This window comes from Lolium rigidum, chromosome 3 (genome assembly GCF_022539505.1).
Source record: "Lolium rigidum isolate FL_2022 chromosome 3, APGP_CSIRO_Lrig_0.1, whole genome shotgun sequence".
Lineage (NCBI taxonomy): Eukaryota > Viridiplantae > Streptophyta > Magnoliopsida > Poales > Poaceae > Lolium > Lolium rigidum.
The window spans coordinates 321,115,094-321,129,527 of NC_061510.1; positions in this window are offsets into that span (position 1 = coordinate 321,115,094).

The window sequence follows — 14,434 nt, forward strand, 5'->3', positions numbered from 1 at the left end:
AATTAGCACATCAGGCTAGCCCTTCACACATCAGGCTAGCCCTTCACAAATTGTACGAGTCTTCCAGCAGGACAAGCACCGGGAGCGTCAGCGACGCTGAAGAATTCCTGCCCATCTCCATGAGCCTCGTCACCTCTAGTACCGGCAATCAAGCGGAGGAAAAGCAGCCCGGAAATCACTCCGCCGCGGCCATGGGCGCAACGGCCAAGTCGACAGGCAGGCTTGTCTCCAGTACAGCGTGGGTTTAGGTGTGGCTGGACAACTGCTTCGCGGGCAAAAGATTGGGGGTCGAGGTCGCACATGCCGCCGAACTCAAGCACACGAGCTATATGGGGATTTGGGGATGGGCGTGGGGGCGGGCAGTGGCCGGTCTTCGGCGCCGTCCCGGAGGGCCTAAGGTGTCAAAGGATATGCCTGGGAGAGAAACAAAGGGAGAAACACAGAGGGAGGGCCGTCAGAAGGCGGATCTGGCCGGCGCCAGAGAAGAAGACTGGGTAGGTAGAGCATCGGGCCCGCGTTACATTAGTTAGGGGTCGGCCGAAACGAACCGTTTTTTCTCTTTACTAAGCGGTGGCAGATTGTGTAATTTTATCTGATAATCAGGGGCAACAAAAAACGGACCAACAAGAAGCTCTTTTCCCTTTATTATTAGGTATAGATACAACTCTGAATAGGAAGGTAAACATAAAACTTCAATTGATCATCCGCGAGTCCGCCTCGGTGTTGTGTGCTCCTAGGAAAGGATATGAGAACTCTTGTAGACGACGATTGCCAGCTCTAGGTGCATCTTAGAGCTAGCTGGTGTGGAGTATGTATTCCTCTCGTTATTTGGAACAAGTTGTAGTCGTTATGTACTTAAACTTCTGCCTTCTATAAAAATATGGTATATCATTACCGTACTCTTAATAAAAAAATAATTACCAGTCTAAAATACAGAGGAAGGGAACTTAAAATAAGGGAGTTGAGTTTCGATCAATATTTGTGGAGTGGATCATCCCTCTCGAAAACGTAGATTAGGAGTTGTAGCGGCTTGACCTCGGCGCGTCAGTCCTTGACTAATAAAATGAGAAACTGCCGTTTTTTCTGAAGATAAATAATCTTAGGGTGTGTTTGGTTGAAAACTTTCTGCCAGATTCACATTGTATAATCTAGAATCTATATATACCAAACGAGTTTGTAAGCGCACCCAAATTTTGGAACGCAGCAGATTCTCACTGTGTAATATGAAAAAGCAGCTCTACCCCAGCATTCACCGCGCTGGCGTTGAGTAAGTTGAAGAAAATTACTAGTAGTGATGCCTTCGTTGCCGACGTTGCGTTTGGAGGGGAGCACTTGAAGATTCTCAAAGCATCAAACTTATGAAAAATGATCCCCTGAAAACAATAGATTTAAGAGCAAGTATGAAAGAACACAAAACATGGGAAATGCACTTTGGCTCATAGGAGCATTTGCTCTCACTATGTGAATCCACATTTTGAAGTGTCAAAAAATTCTAAACTAAATTTTTACATGTACATCTAAACATTTTATGTTGGTACACAAATTTTCAAAAAAAGAAAAAAAATTCTGTGGCTCCTATAAAAAAGATAAATTTTGATGTTGTAACACGACTACATACAGCATATTTTTTTATCTTTTTTGTACACACCACACAAAATGTTGTTTTTCCACGAAAACTTGTGTTCGAACATAGAATGTCACGATGTATACCAAAAAATTTATATCAATTTTTTTTTACATTTTTAAAATTAATTTTTAAGTATTTTATATAATGGGAGCATTTGCTCCTATGAGCCAAAATGCCACCTCCCACAAAACATAGAAAATTGTATGTCACATAAATCCCACTGCTATTGTAGACTCCGGATGTCATGCCATCCTTCTAACTTTTGGACTACAATCTCACCTGGAAATATATCAAAAAGTTCAGTTGCAAGCCCAGAGCTTGTAGCACCAAACATTTGATAAATCAACACCTTTAGGCTTATTTAATTTGTAGAACTAATAAACAGGGCCTCACGGCCAAAGGTCTAGCAGAATATAAATGATTCGTAAAGTCAAATGAAGCAAAAAAAAGGTAACATTGGTGCCATACTTGAGACATGGCACTAATTATGCTACAAGCTTATCTAATTTGTAGAACTAATAAATAATGCCCAAATCTTATTTATTAAATGCCCAAAGCTATTTGTAAACATGGAGCTATTAATGCCATGTTTATTAGTTCTACAAATTAAATAAGCTTATGTATTAAATGCCCAAAACTTGAGACATGGAACTAATAAATCAACACCTTTAATTATGCCCCATTATTTGACTTTCTTGCAATTAGAATTTTTTTAATGTATAAACAATATGCACATTGGCATTTTTCTATTTGTACAACGAATGCATCACCAAACAAACATGATTGTCACCAAACATTTATCATGATCGGAAACTGATGGAACAGTAGCTATGCTGCAACTTAAAAAATTAAAACAAATGCTAACATAATCTACACAATTACTTATGATTGTATTATAATTTTGTGAACAATACTTATTTCAACTCTGCTCTTGTAGACTGTGCATCCTAGGATTTGGATGACAACTGTTAATTTTGTATTCCCTTTCTCGACGTGTCTGAGTAGTTAGAAATTTATTATCGTAATAAAAGGTAATGATGTTAGAGTTAGTAAATATAAATAAGTTAATAATGTTAGAGTTAGAATATATAAAAAGGTAATGATGTTAGTAATGTTGATGAACCAAAAGAAAATATTGAAAGTCCAGAAATGCAACAAATTAACGTGTCAGAGTAGTTAGAAACTTATCACCTGAAAAGTTACAAATGAATTTTTGGAGCAGAAAATAAATGGCCAAAAAGTAGCACCTAAAAGTCCGTAAAAAGCATACTACATCAATAAATTGAACCACCTGAACATCTAAATCCTGGACAAATATATGTACTTACACTCAATGTAAACACTTGATCTAGGCATCCGCACGAACATAATAGCCATATATAAATGACCTTGTGACCCCATGGAATTTACATACCTGAACACAACTACAAAGCTTATACCCTTGTATGAATAGATTGTAAACACTCATCGATAAACATGAATAGTCGCTAGAACTCGAAGTAGATCATTATTTCACCTTCTGAGCAAATCAAAGCTAGTTCAAGATTGAGAATTAGAACCAAACGATGAACATAATTTAACCACAGTATGATAGCATAGAACTTCATGTCAGTAGGCATAGTCCGAAAGGTAATGCAAAGCTATAATTGTCAACACAAAATGGTGCACATGTAACCTCATTCAGAAAAAGTACACCGACAACCATGCATAGGAAATAGCCAAATCAAATAATAGCCCAATTAAATATCAGAGTTAAGCTTACAATAAGGAAGGAAATAAACACAATGTTTTAAGTATGTGTGGCAGAGAAGTTTTGCATCTAAAAGTTGTCCTTGTCCTTGACAATTCTCCATCATCTTAGGCCCCAGACATCATTGACCACGGCATCATCGAGTCCCTCCATTGAGAATCCTGAAAAAGAAAATAATAATGCAAATGGTGGTCAAAGTTTGTAGAATGCTAAGAAGTCTCTGATGTCAATTTTTTGCCAACATCATGGTGCATAAACTGTCCGATGTGCTTCCTGTTTAAATAACACAAAAACAAGCAGACAAATTATGGCAGGTGGACATGGAACTTCGCAGTGAAATACTTCATTCCCTGAAATATTGTGTATTCTATATTAGACCTGTTTTGCAATGACTTGATTTTTGTAAGGTCGAGAATAGATTAGACAGTTTGATAGACTGTCACTATTCTAGCTTATCTATACTTAATACGGAGTAATAAAGAAGCTAGCCAAAATTTTCGTCCAACTTTTTATTGGACCGTTTTACCCTTCCACCAAGCCGCATAATACCACAGTTTTGCCATCGTACCGTTTCGAGATTCCGCTTCTTTCTCACCTACATAATCAAACAGAGACCGCAGCCGCTGTGATGTGCTCGCGTATGGTGGGGATTTGGGATTCGGGATTCCAGAACGAGGAGATACGAATCTGCGAGCGGTTCGAACTGCCCCAGATCCGCTGGGCCGTAGCTGCGTCGGCCTGGTCTGCAAGACACACGAGCGAGCTTCCCCGTAGAAAGGCTACGGTAGCCAACCATTGATATTTTGTTTACAAAAATAGTCCCACCTCGCTCTATTATATGAAGTCTCACATGTTTATATACGCATGGTTTCCAGAAATCAACAAGCCTCCTTGGAAAACAAGAATCAGGAGCACCATTCTTGGTCTAAGATCTAATCAGGAAGGAATTGAATCTCAATGGAAAAAAGAGGCACCAAGAATCAGAATTGAATCTCAATGGAAAAAAGAGGCACCAAGAATCAGGAAGGCTAGAGAGTCGCAGAGCTGAGCGTGTTCAATGTGGTTGAGTCAACGGGAAGGATGGAGATCACGGGGAGTCTGGTGCCCGCACAGGAGAGAGAGGTCGTGGTGAAATAGGGGCATCGATGGGGATCCCCTTTCCTCCCAGGAAGAAGGTCCTTATCACTTTCTCTATAGCACACACGTGGTGTCATGGACTTATATTTTAGCAGCACAACACCACGCGAGATTTTTGTGTGTGTCATTTTCCATCGATTCTTGTGCACATCCTGAATACGTGTACACTTTTTTTCCCGACACGTTACATCACTAATACGTGTAAACATTTTTTCCTACCACATTATCGACCAATTATTTCCTAACGAAATATTATTTTCAATAAATGCAAAATGCAAAATTATTTTGGCCGGAGCAGGGGTGCACGGCAGGAAAGTGGCGAGCGGCTGGCCGACAGTGGATGAGCACGCGCGGGTGTTAGGGCGGCGCTGGTGCTCCTGCAGGCCTGGGCGGGCGCATGACGGAAGTGGATGACAAAGACAGCACAACGTCATGGGAGGGGCTGCCGGCGGCGGCGCGACCAGGCGGGGGAGAGCGCGGCTGGCCCGGACGCAGCTGCTGGCTGGGGACGCGGGCGAGCGTGCAGGCTAGGAGGAAGATGAAGAGGACGAAAAAAGGTTGGCAGGTGGGTCTTATACTGTAATAGTTAGGAATCTGTTGTTTTACAATCTCTATTTACAAGCTATGGTTCGTGGGGGTGTTTTTTGTTGGTGAAGTTGGGTTTCTTTTGATGGGCAGGAGTTCGTTCAATAACTGTAACTGTGAGATAGGTCTCCACTAATGTTGTTTCGAGATAGTTAATTTAATTAATATCTACGTATTTTTTGGCTGAAGTTTTTAGACCAAAAAGTACTATTTTCAATTTTTCAGAAAACGAGCTCACTTGTGCTCAAGAGCACCGAGAAGTTTCCGAAAATGTACACTTTAAATTTGTACGCAATTCCTCGGTGTAGGACTTCAAACTATCGGTGTTTGAACAGAAAGCCGAAAGTGGGAGGGCGGCGCTGGAGGAATGAGACTTGATCGTTTAGAAAATTGGTGGCGGGGTCCTGTTTGCAAAAGTGATAGGGGTATATGGAGGTCTAGGATTTGTTTGCTTGAGTGGGGCTAACTTGGGCCGAAAGGGGCCGGCTGGGGCCTTTGGCCTCTCGCTTGGCCGACGAGCTCCCTATCTCAGTCAAAAGCTTTTATTTTTATTTGACAAAATATTTCTATTTTTAAGGAATAAAAGGGAATGAGTTTTTTTAAAACATAAAATAAAAAGAGGATAGAATTAGACAAAAATAACGAAAAGGAGGGATTTTTTAAAAAAACCGAAACAAAAAGCACCGGATAATATTACTAAAAAAGCATGAGAAAGCCGGTGTAGAGAATCTTGGTGGTGGCGTGGCGAGCACCGGCCGGGACAACGAGCAGATACCCTTTGATTTGGACATGGAGCAAAATTTAAGCAGTGTCGGTAATTTTGTCTAAAGTTAATATATTTACTTTCCGACGCAACACAAGGGCATCTTTGAAGAGGTCGTTTTTCTCTCCCGACTACGGCTTCTCTTCTATAGATAGTTTTATTGATAGTTTACTATAAATATTTATTTCTCCCGGTGCAACGCATGGGCATTTTTCCTAGTATGTACTATATGCTCATTGGCATAGTATTTCAGTGACATAACGGGTAAATCCAACTCCTTAATCACTTTCAAAATTCAATGAATATGAACATGCTACCTTCATAGTCCAGCACGTGATCATCTGATTTTAGCGTGTTTATGACCCGAGGCTCTTCCTCTCTTTGGTTGTGAACCTGTTCACCCTCTAGTAGACAAGCCTCGTACATGTATTTGTTCATGCATAATACACATTCATCAGACATACATTTCAATGATGCTCTTCGCTGAAGGAAGAATCCCCGTTATACGAAGGGATGGGAGGACGGCGCCCTAGCGACAGCGGCCTGTCGTATCTCGAGGCAGCAAATTTCTAGAAGCGGTTGTCAAAGCTAAGGACGGTGACCTTGGGGTTGGGGCAGACCTCGTTGGATCTCATGGCGGAGGGCGACGTATGAGCGGTGGCGGGCGACATTGGGAGAGGGGGAGACCTCATGCTGGTGCTCGAGCATGGCGGCTGCTAGCAGGTGCATGTACTCCTACACGTCATTCATATGTGTGGTGCTGAGAGATCTATGAGTAGCACCAGATTGAGAGATTTCTTTTCTTCTGGCAAGGAAAGGTATCTTTCCAACGTGATTGATTGTTTCCTAAAGCGCTTGTTCCTTCCTAATTAATTTCTTAATTCAATGCTGCCCCATTGACAAAGGGAATGAGATTGTTTCCTAGTTGATTTTAATCGTGATTCATATTCTGTGAGGGTTGACAAATGGAAGGAGGCAACTTGCAATGAAGTTAGATTGGACAAAGCGGAGACCGTAAGATTAGATTAAACGATCCGGATGCTTCCAATGACGATCATCAAACGTGTTGAGTGTCAAACGACCAACTCCAATTTAATAGTAAAGATAAAAGGAAATTGCTCTATTTGACTAATATGCCCTCCTGCAAGGCACGTACATGGGACAGGGGAGGCATTGATGCGGGCGATTTGTTCCCATCGCCCCTCTGCTCGCTCGTTCTGTTCTTCCGCGACCGAGCCGCCAGGGGAGCTCCACCAGCCGTCCGCCACCCTGCTGCCCCACCACGTTCCCCCGCACAGATCCGCTGCCCTCCATTGCTGCACACAGGTAAGGCAAGGTTCCCCTTTCTTTTTCTATGGCTATGGCTTGCCTTCTCTCGCACGATTGGCTAAATCGTAGAAACCCTAAATATTGTGGTAGATTGGCATGGGGATTTGAGTGGGAGGAGCCGGATTTGACGAAGCGTGTGATGGATCTGCAGAGGTAAATGCATATTGCCTTGTTTAGTTTGACATATGCTTGAGTTTAGGCATGTAAAAATTCTTTTTTTTCTGTCTATATGTATTAGGACCGACGGAGTTTCTGTGCATGTTTCTGCTCAATCCAATGAAGTAGAAAATGTTAGTACTATTGTTGATTGGTCAAAACTTGTGATTGAACCTGAGAAGGATGAGGATGAATAGGAGTCTCTTGATGAAAAAGGGATACCTGATGAAAAGCCGGTGAATAAGAATGCAACGTTCGCGCTGCTGGGTCTAAAAACATAGGCAAATGAGGATGGAATGAAGCCTTGTTCGATTGTTGCTCCTACTCCTGCTGACTTGGATGATACTAAAGATGTGGCTATTCTTGTTGATGATATGGCTCAAGAGGAAGCACTTATTGCATGTGATGAACGACACCCGAAGATGGATATAGGGACACCTTATCCTGATATGGCTGCATTTAGAAATGCAAATAAACAGTTTGCTATCAATGGAGAGTTTGAGTATGGCACTACAAAAAATGAGCCAACCAGGTTTCGGGCTTTTTGTAAAGGTCAAGGCATAAAAAGTGAACCTTGCCAATGGTGTTTGTCACCTAGTTGGCAGAGAGACCAGAATTGTGTGATGGTGATGTGTTTGGACGGTTGTGGACTGCTGCTAGGGCATATAGGCATGAGGAATATAAACATCACATGGAAAAGGTGTTTGCAACATCGGAGAAAGTATATCCTTATCTTAGGGATTACCATAGTTTTCTATGGATGCGGTGCATGTTTAACTCTACCATCAAGTGTGACTACATAAATAACAATCTTGCTGGGTGCTTTAATGCTTGGGTGTGAGATATCAAGGACTTGCCTATCGTTTAGCTAGCTGATCAGATTAGAGAGATGATTATGGCACTGCTTGTGACGGTAAAGCACACGTCCGTTGGGAACCCGAAGAGAAAGGTATGATGAGTACAGCAGCGAGTTTTCCCTCAGTAAGAAACCAAGGTTATTGAACCAGTAGGAGATGAAGATCACGTGAAGGTTGTTGGTGAAGGAGTGTAGTGCGGCGCAACACCAGAGATTCCGGTGCCAACGTGGAACCTGCACAACACAATTAAACTACTTTGCCCCAACTTAACAGTGAGGTTGTCAATCTCACCGGCTTGCTGAAAACAAAGGATTAAACATATGGTGTGGAAAATAATGTTTGCTTGTAGAAAACAAAAGAGAACAATGATTGCAGTAGGTTGTATTTCAGATGTAAAAGAATGGACCGGGGTCCACAGTTCACTAGTGGTGTCTCTCCAATAAGATAAATAACATGTTGGGTAAACAAATTACAGTTGGGAAATTAACAAATAGAGAAGAAGCATCAACATTACTAGTGGTGGTAATAGTCCAAACTCTAGCTATATTATTCTCTTTAGCAAGTTTTTCTTCTCTTTCCCACCTAGCATGGAATTGAGCCATCATTCTAATATTATCATTAATTCGAACTTGGATAGCATTTGCTGTAACAAATGACTTAGTTTCTTTAACTTCATTAGGCATAACTTTCAGTTTTAAAAAATCAACATCACGAGCAAGACTGTCAACCTTAGAAGCAAGATCATCAATTTTACCAAACTTTTCCTCAACAGATTTGTTAAAAGCAGTTTGTGTACTAATAAATTCTTTAAGCATGACTTCAAGATCAGAGGGTACACTCCTACTATTGTTGTAAGAATTACCATAAGAATTACCACTGTTAGAAGGATATGGCCTATAGTTGTTGCCAAAATTATTCCTATAAGCATTGTTGTTGAAATTATTATTTTTAATGAAGTTCACATCAATATTTTCTTCTTGAACAACCAATGAAGCTAAAGGAACATTATTAGGATCAACATGAGATTTACCATTAACAAGCATAGACATAATAACATCAATCTTATCACTCAAGGAGGAGGTTTCTTCAACAGAATTTACCTTCTTACCTTGAGGAGTCCTTTCAGTGTGCCATTCAGAGTAGTTGATCATCATATCATCAAGAAGATTTGTTGCAGCATCCAAAGTGATGGACATAAAAGTACCTCCAGCAGCTGAATCCAATAGGTTCCTTGAAAAAAAAATTAATCCTGCGTAAAAGGTTTGGATGATAATCCAAGTAGTTAGTCCATGGGTGGGGCAATTCTTTACCAAAGATTTCATTCTCTCCCATGCTTGGGAAACATGTTCATTATCCAATTGCTTAAAGTTCATAATGCTACTTCTCAAAGATATAATTTTAGCAGGAGGATAATATTTTCCAATGAAAGCATCTTTACATTTAGTCCATGAGCTAATACTATTTTTAGGCAAAGATAGCAACCAATCTTTAGCCCTTCCTCTCAAGGAGAAAGGAAACAATTTCAGTTTTATAATATCCCCATCTATATCCTTATACTTTTGCATTTCACGAAGTTCAACAAAATTATTAAGATGGGCAGCGAGCATCATCAGTACTAACACCAGAAAATTGCTCTCTCATAACAAGATTTACTAAAGCAGGTTTAATTTCATAAAATTCTGCTGTACAAGCAGGTGGAGCAATAGGAGTGCATATGAAATCATTATTATTTGTGCTAGTGAAGTCACACAACTTAGTGTTCTCAGGAGTACTCATTTTAGCAAAGATAAATAAAGAAAACCCGAATTAAATAAAGTAAAACAAGTAACTAATTTTTGTGTGTTTTTGATATAAAGAAAGCAAACAAGACAGAAAATAAAATAAAGCAAGACAATAAACAAAGTAAAGAGATTGGGTGTGAGAGACTCCCCTTGCAGCGTGTCTTGATTTCCCGGCAACGGCGCCAAAAAAGTAGCTGTTGTCGTGGGAGTTAGCAATCTCTGTGGTGTAACTTTTTTTCTGCAGTTCCCCGGCAACGGCGCCAGAAAAGTAGCTGCTTTTGACGGTAAAGCACACGTCCGTTGGGAACCCCAAGAGGAAGGTATGATGAGTACAGCAGCGAGTTTTCCCTCAGTAAGAAACCAAGGTTATCGAACCAGTAGGAGATGAAGATCACGTGAAGGTTGTAGGTGAAGGAGTGTAGTGCGGCGCAACACCAGAGATTCTGGTGCCAACGTGGAACCTGCACAACACAATCAAACTACTTTGCCCCAACTTAACAGTGAGGTTGTCAATCTCACCGGCTTGCTGAAAACAAAGGATTAAACGTATGGTGTGGAAAATAATGTTTGCTTGCAGAAAACAAAAGAGAACAATGATTGCAGTAGGTTGTATTTCAGATGTAAAAGAATGGACCGGGGTCCAAAGTTCACTAGTGGTGTCTCTCCAATAAGATAAATAACATGTTGGGTAAACAAATTACTGTTAACGCCAAAAAAAAACAAATTACTGTTGGGCAATTGATAAATAGAGAGGGCATGATACATCTCCGACGTATCGATAATTTCTTATGTTCCATGCCACATTATTGATGATATCTACATGTTTTATGCATACTTTATGTCATTATTATGCGTTTTCCGGAACTAACCTATTGACGAGATGCCGAAGGGCCAGTTCCTGTTTTCTCGCTGTTTTTGGTTCCGAAATCCTAGTAAGGAAATATTCTCGGAATCGGACGAAATCAACGCCCAACATCCTATTTTTCCACGAAGCTTCCAGAACACCCGAGAGCCGCCAGAGGAGGGCCTTGTGGGCCCCAGACGACAGGGTGGCGCGGCCCAGGCCTTGGCCGCGCCCCCCTAGTGTGTCACCGCCTCGTCGACCCTCCGACTCCGCCTCTTCACCTATATAAAGGTCCCTGACCTAAAAACCTTGACACGTTCGACGAAACCAGAGAAAACCTTCCGCGAGCCGCCGCCATCGCGAAGCCAAGATCCGGGGGACAGGAGTCTCCGTTCCGGCACGCCGCCGGGACGGGGAAGTGCCCCCGGAAGGCTTCTTCATCGACACCACTCGCCATCTTCATCAACGCTGCTTGTCTCCCATGAGGAGGAGTAGTTCTCCATCGAGGCTCGGGGCTGTACCGGTAGCTATGTGGTTAATCTCTCTCCTATGTGCTTCGATACAATAATCTCATGAGCTGCCTTACATGATTGAGATTCATATGAGTTTTGTATCACTATTCATCTATGTGCTACTCTAGTGATGTTATTAAAGTAGTTTATTCCTCCTGCACGGTGTAATGGTGACAGTGTGTGCATCATGTAGTACTTGGTGTGGGCTATGATTGTGATCTCTTGTAGATTATGAAGTTAACTATTGCTATGATAGTATTGATGTGATATATTCCTCCTTTCGTAGTGTGAAGGTGATAGTGTGCATGCTATGTTAGTACTTGGTTTGGTTATGTTGATCTGTCATGCACTCTATGGTTATTTAAATATGAACATCGAATATTGTGGAGCTTGTTAACTCCGGCATTGAGGGTTCGTGTAATTCTACACAGTTAGTGGTGTTCATCATCCAACAAGAGGGTGTAGAGTCTAGCATCTATCTATTTATTCTGTTATGTGATCAATGTTGAGAGTGTCCACTAGTGAAAGTATGATCCGTAGGCCTTGTTCCTAAATATCGCTATCGCTGCTTGTTTACTCGTTTTACTGCATCTTTACTTCCCGCAATATTACTACCATCAACCGCACGCTGACAAGCACTTTTCCGGCACCGTTGCTACTCGCTCATACTTATTCATACCACCTGTATTTCACTATCTCTTCACCGAACTAGTGCACCTATTAGGTGTGTTGGGGACACAAGAGACTTCTTGCTTTGTGGTTGCGGGTTCCATGAGAGGGATATCTTTGACCTCTTCCTCCCTGAGTTCGATAAACCTTGGGTGATCCACTTAAGGGAAACTTGCTGCTGTTCTACAAACCTCTGCTCTTGGAGGCCCAACACTGTCTACAAGAATAGAAGCACCCGTAGACATCAAGTTATTTTCTGGCGCCGTTGCCGGGGAGGAAAGGTAAAAGGCTGTCATACTCCGGTCCCAGGAAAAGTACTTTTCTGTTGCCGTTGTGTGTGTGCTCAAAGCTATTTCCTTTAGATCCTGCAATTGCATCTTTTTGTTTATTGTTTACACTAGTTTGGCATAATGGACAACAATGAGCTTCTTATTCTATTTCCTGATTTAAGACATGGATGGTTTGATGCGAAAATTAAAAAAACCTATGGAACATATTAGTATGAACGCTTTGAACACCATTGTTGCTAATGATATGGAAAATTCTAAGCTTGGGGAAGCTGGCTTTGATGAGCATGATATTTTTAGTCCCCCAAGCATTGAGGAGAAAATTTACTTTGATGATACTTTGCCTCCTATTTATGATGATTATAATGATATTGGTCTTTTAGTACCGCTCTGTTATGGAGGATAAATTTCATTATGATTACAATATGCCTCCTATATTTGATGATGAGAATAATAATGATAGCTACTTTGTTGAATTTGCTCCCACTACAACTAATAAAATTGATTATGCCTATGTGGAGAGTAATAATTTTATGCATGAGACTCATGATAAGAATGCTTTATGTGATAGTTATATTGTTGAGTTTGCTCATGTTGCTACTGAAAGTTATTATGAGAGAGGAAAATATGGTTGTACAAATTTTCATGTTACTAAAACACCTCTCTATATGCTGAAATTTTTGAAGTTACACTTGTTTTATCTTTCTATGCTTGTTGCATCATGCTTCATGAATTTGTTTATTTACAAGATTCCTATGCATAGGAAGCATGTTAGGCTTAAATTTGTTTTGAATTTTCCTCTTGATGCTCTCTTTTGCTTCAACTACTATTTCTTGCGAGTGCATCATTAAAACTGCTGAGCCCATCTTAATGGCTATAAAGAAAGCACTTCTTGGAGATAACCCATGTTTTTATTTTACTACAGTACTTTTGTTTTATATTTGAGTCTTGGAAGTTGTTACTACTGTAGCAACCTCTCCTTATCTTATTTTATTGCATTTGTTGAGCCAAGTAAAGTCTTTGATAGTAAGGTTGAAACTAGATTTGGATTACTGCGCAGAAACAGATTTCTTGCTGTCACGAATTTCGACCTGCCTCTCTGTAGGTAGCTCCGAAAAATATGCCAATTTATGTGCGTGATCCTCAGATATGTACGAAACTTTCATTCAATTTGGGCATTTTCATTTGAGCAAGTCTGGTGCCTCAATAAAATCCGTCTTTACGGACTGTTCTGTTTTGACAGATTCTGCCTTTTATTTCGCATTGCCTCTTTTGCTATGTTGGATGAATTTCTTTGATCCATTAATGTCCAGTAGCTTTATGCAATGTCCAGAAGTGTTAAGAATTATTATGTCACCTCTGAACATGTGAATTTTTATTATGCACTAACCCTCTAATGAGTTGTTTCGAGTTTGGTGTGGAGGAAGTTTTCAAGGATCAAGAGAGGGAGATGATACAATATGATCAAGGAGAGTGAAAGCTCTAAGCTTGGGGATGCCCCGGTGGTTCACCCCTGCATATTTTAAGAAGACTCAAGCATCTAAGCTTGGGGATGCCCAAGGCATCCCCTTCTTCATCGACAAATTATCAGGTTTCTTCTCTTGAAACTATATTTTTATTCGGTCACATCTTATGTACTTTACTTGGAGCGTCTGTGTGCTTTTATTTTCGTTTTGTTATTTTCTTTCTCTGAATAAATTCATGTTTGTGTGGGAGAGAGACACGCTCCGCTGGTTCATATGAATACATGTGTTCTTAGCTTTTAATGTTCATGGCGAAGGTTGAAACTGGTTCGTTAATTGTTATATGGTTGGAAACGGGAAATGCTACATGTAGTAATTGATAAAATATCTTCGATAATTTGATACTTGGCAATTGTTGTGCTCATGTTTAAGCTCTTGCATCATATACTTTGCACCTATTAATGAAGAAATACATAGAGCTTGCTAAAATTTGGTTTGCATAATTGGTCTCTCGAAGGTCTAGATAATTTCTAGTAAAGAGTTTGAACAACAAGGAAGACGGTGTAGAGTCTTATAATGTTTACAATATGTCTTTTATGTGAGTTTTTCTGCACCGGTTCATCCTTGTGTTTGTTTCAAATAACCTTGCTAGCCTAAGCCTTGTGTCGAGAGGG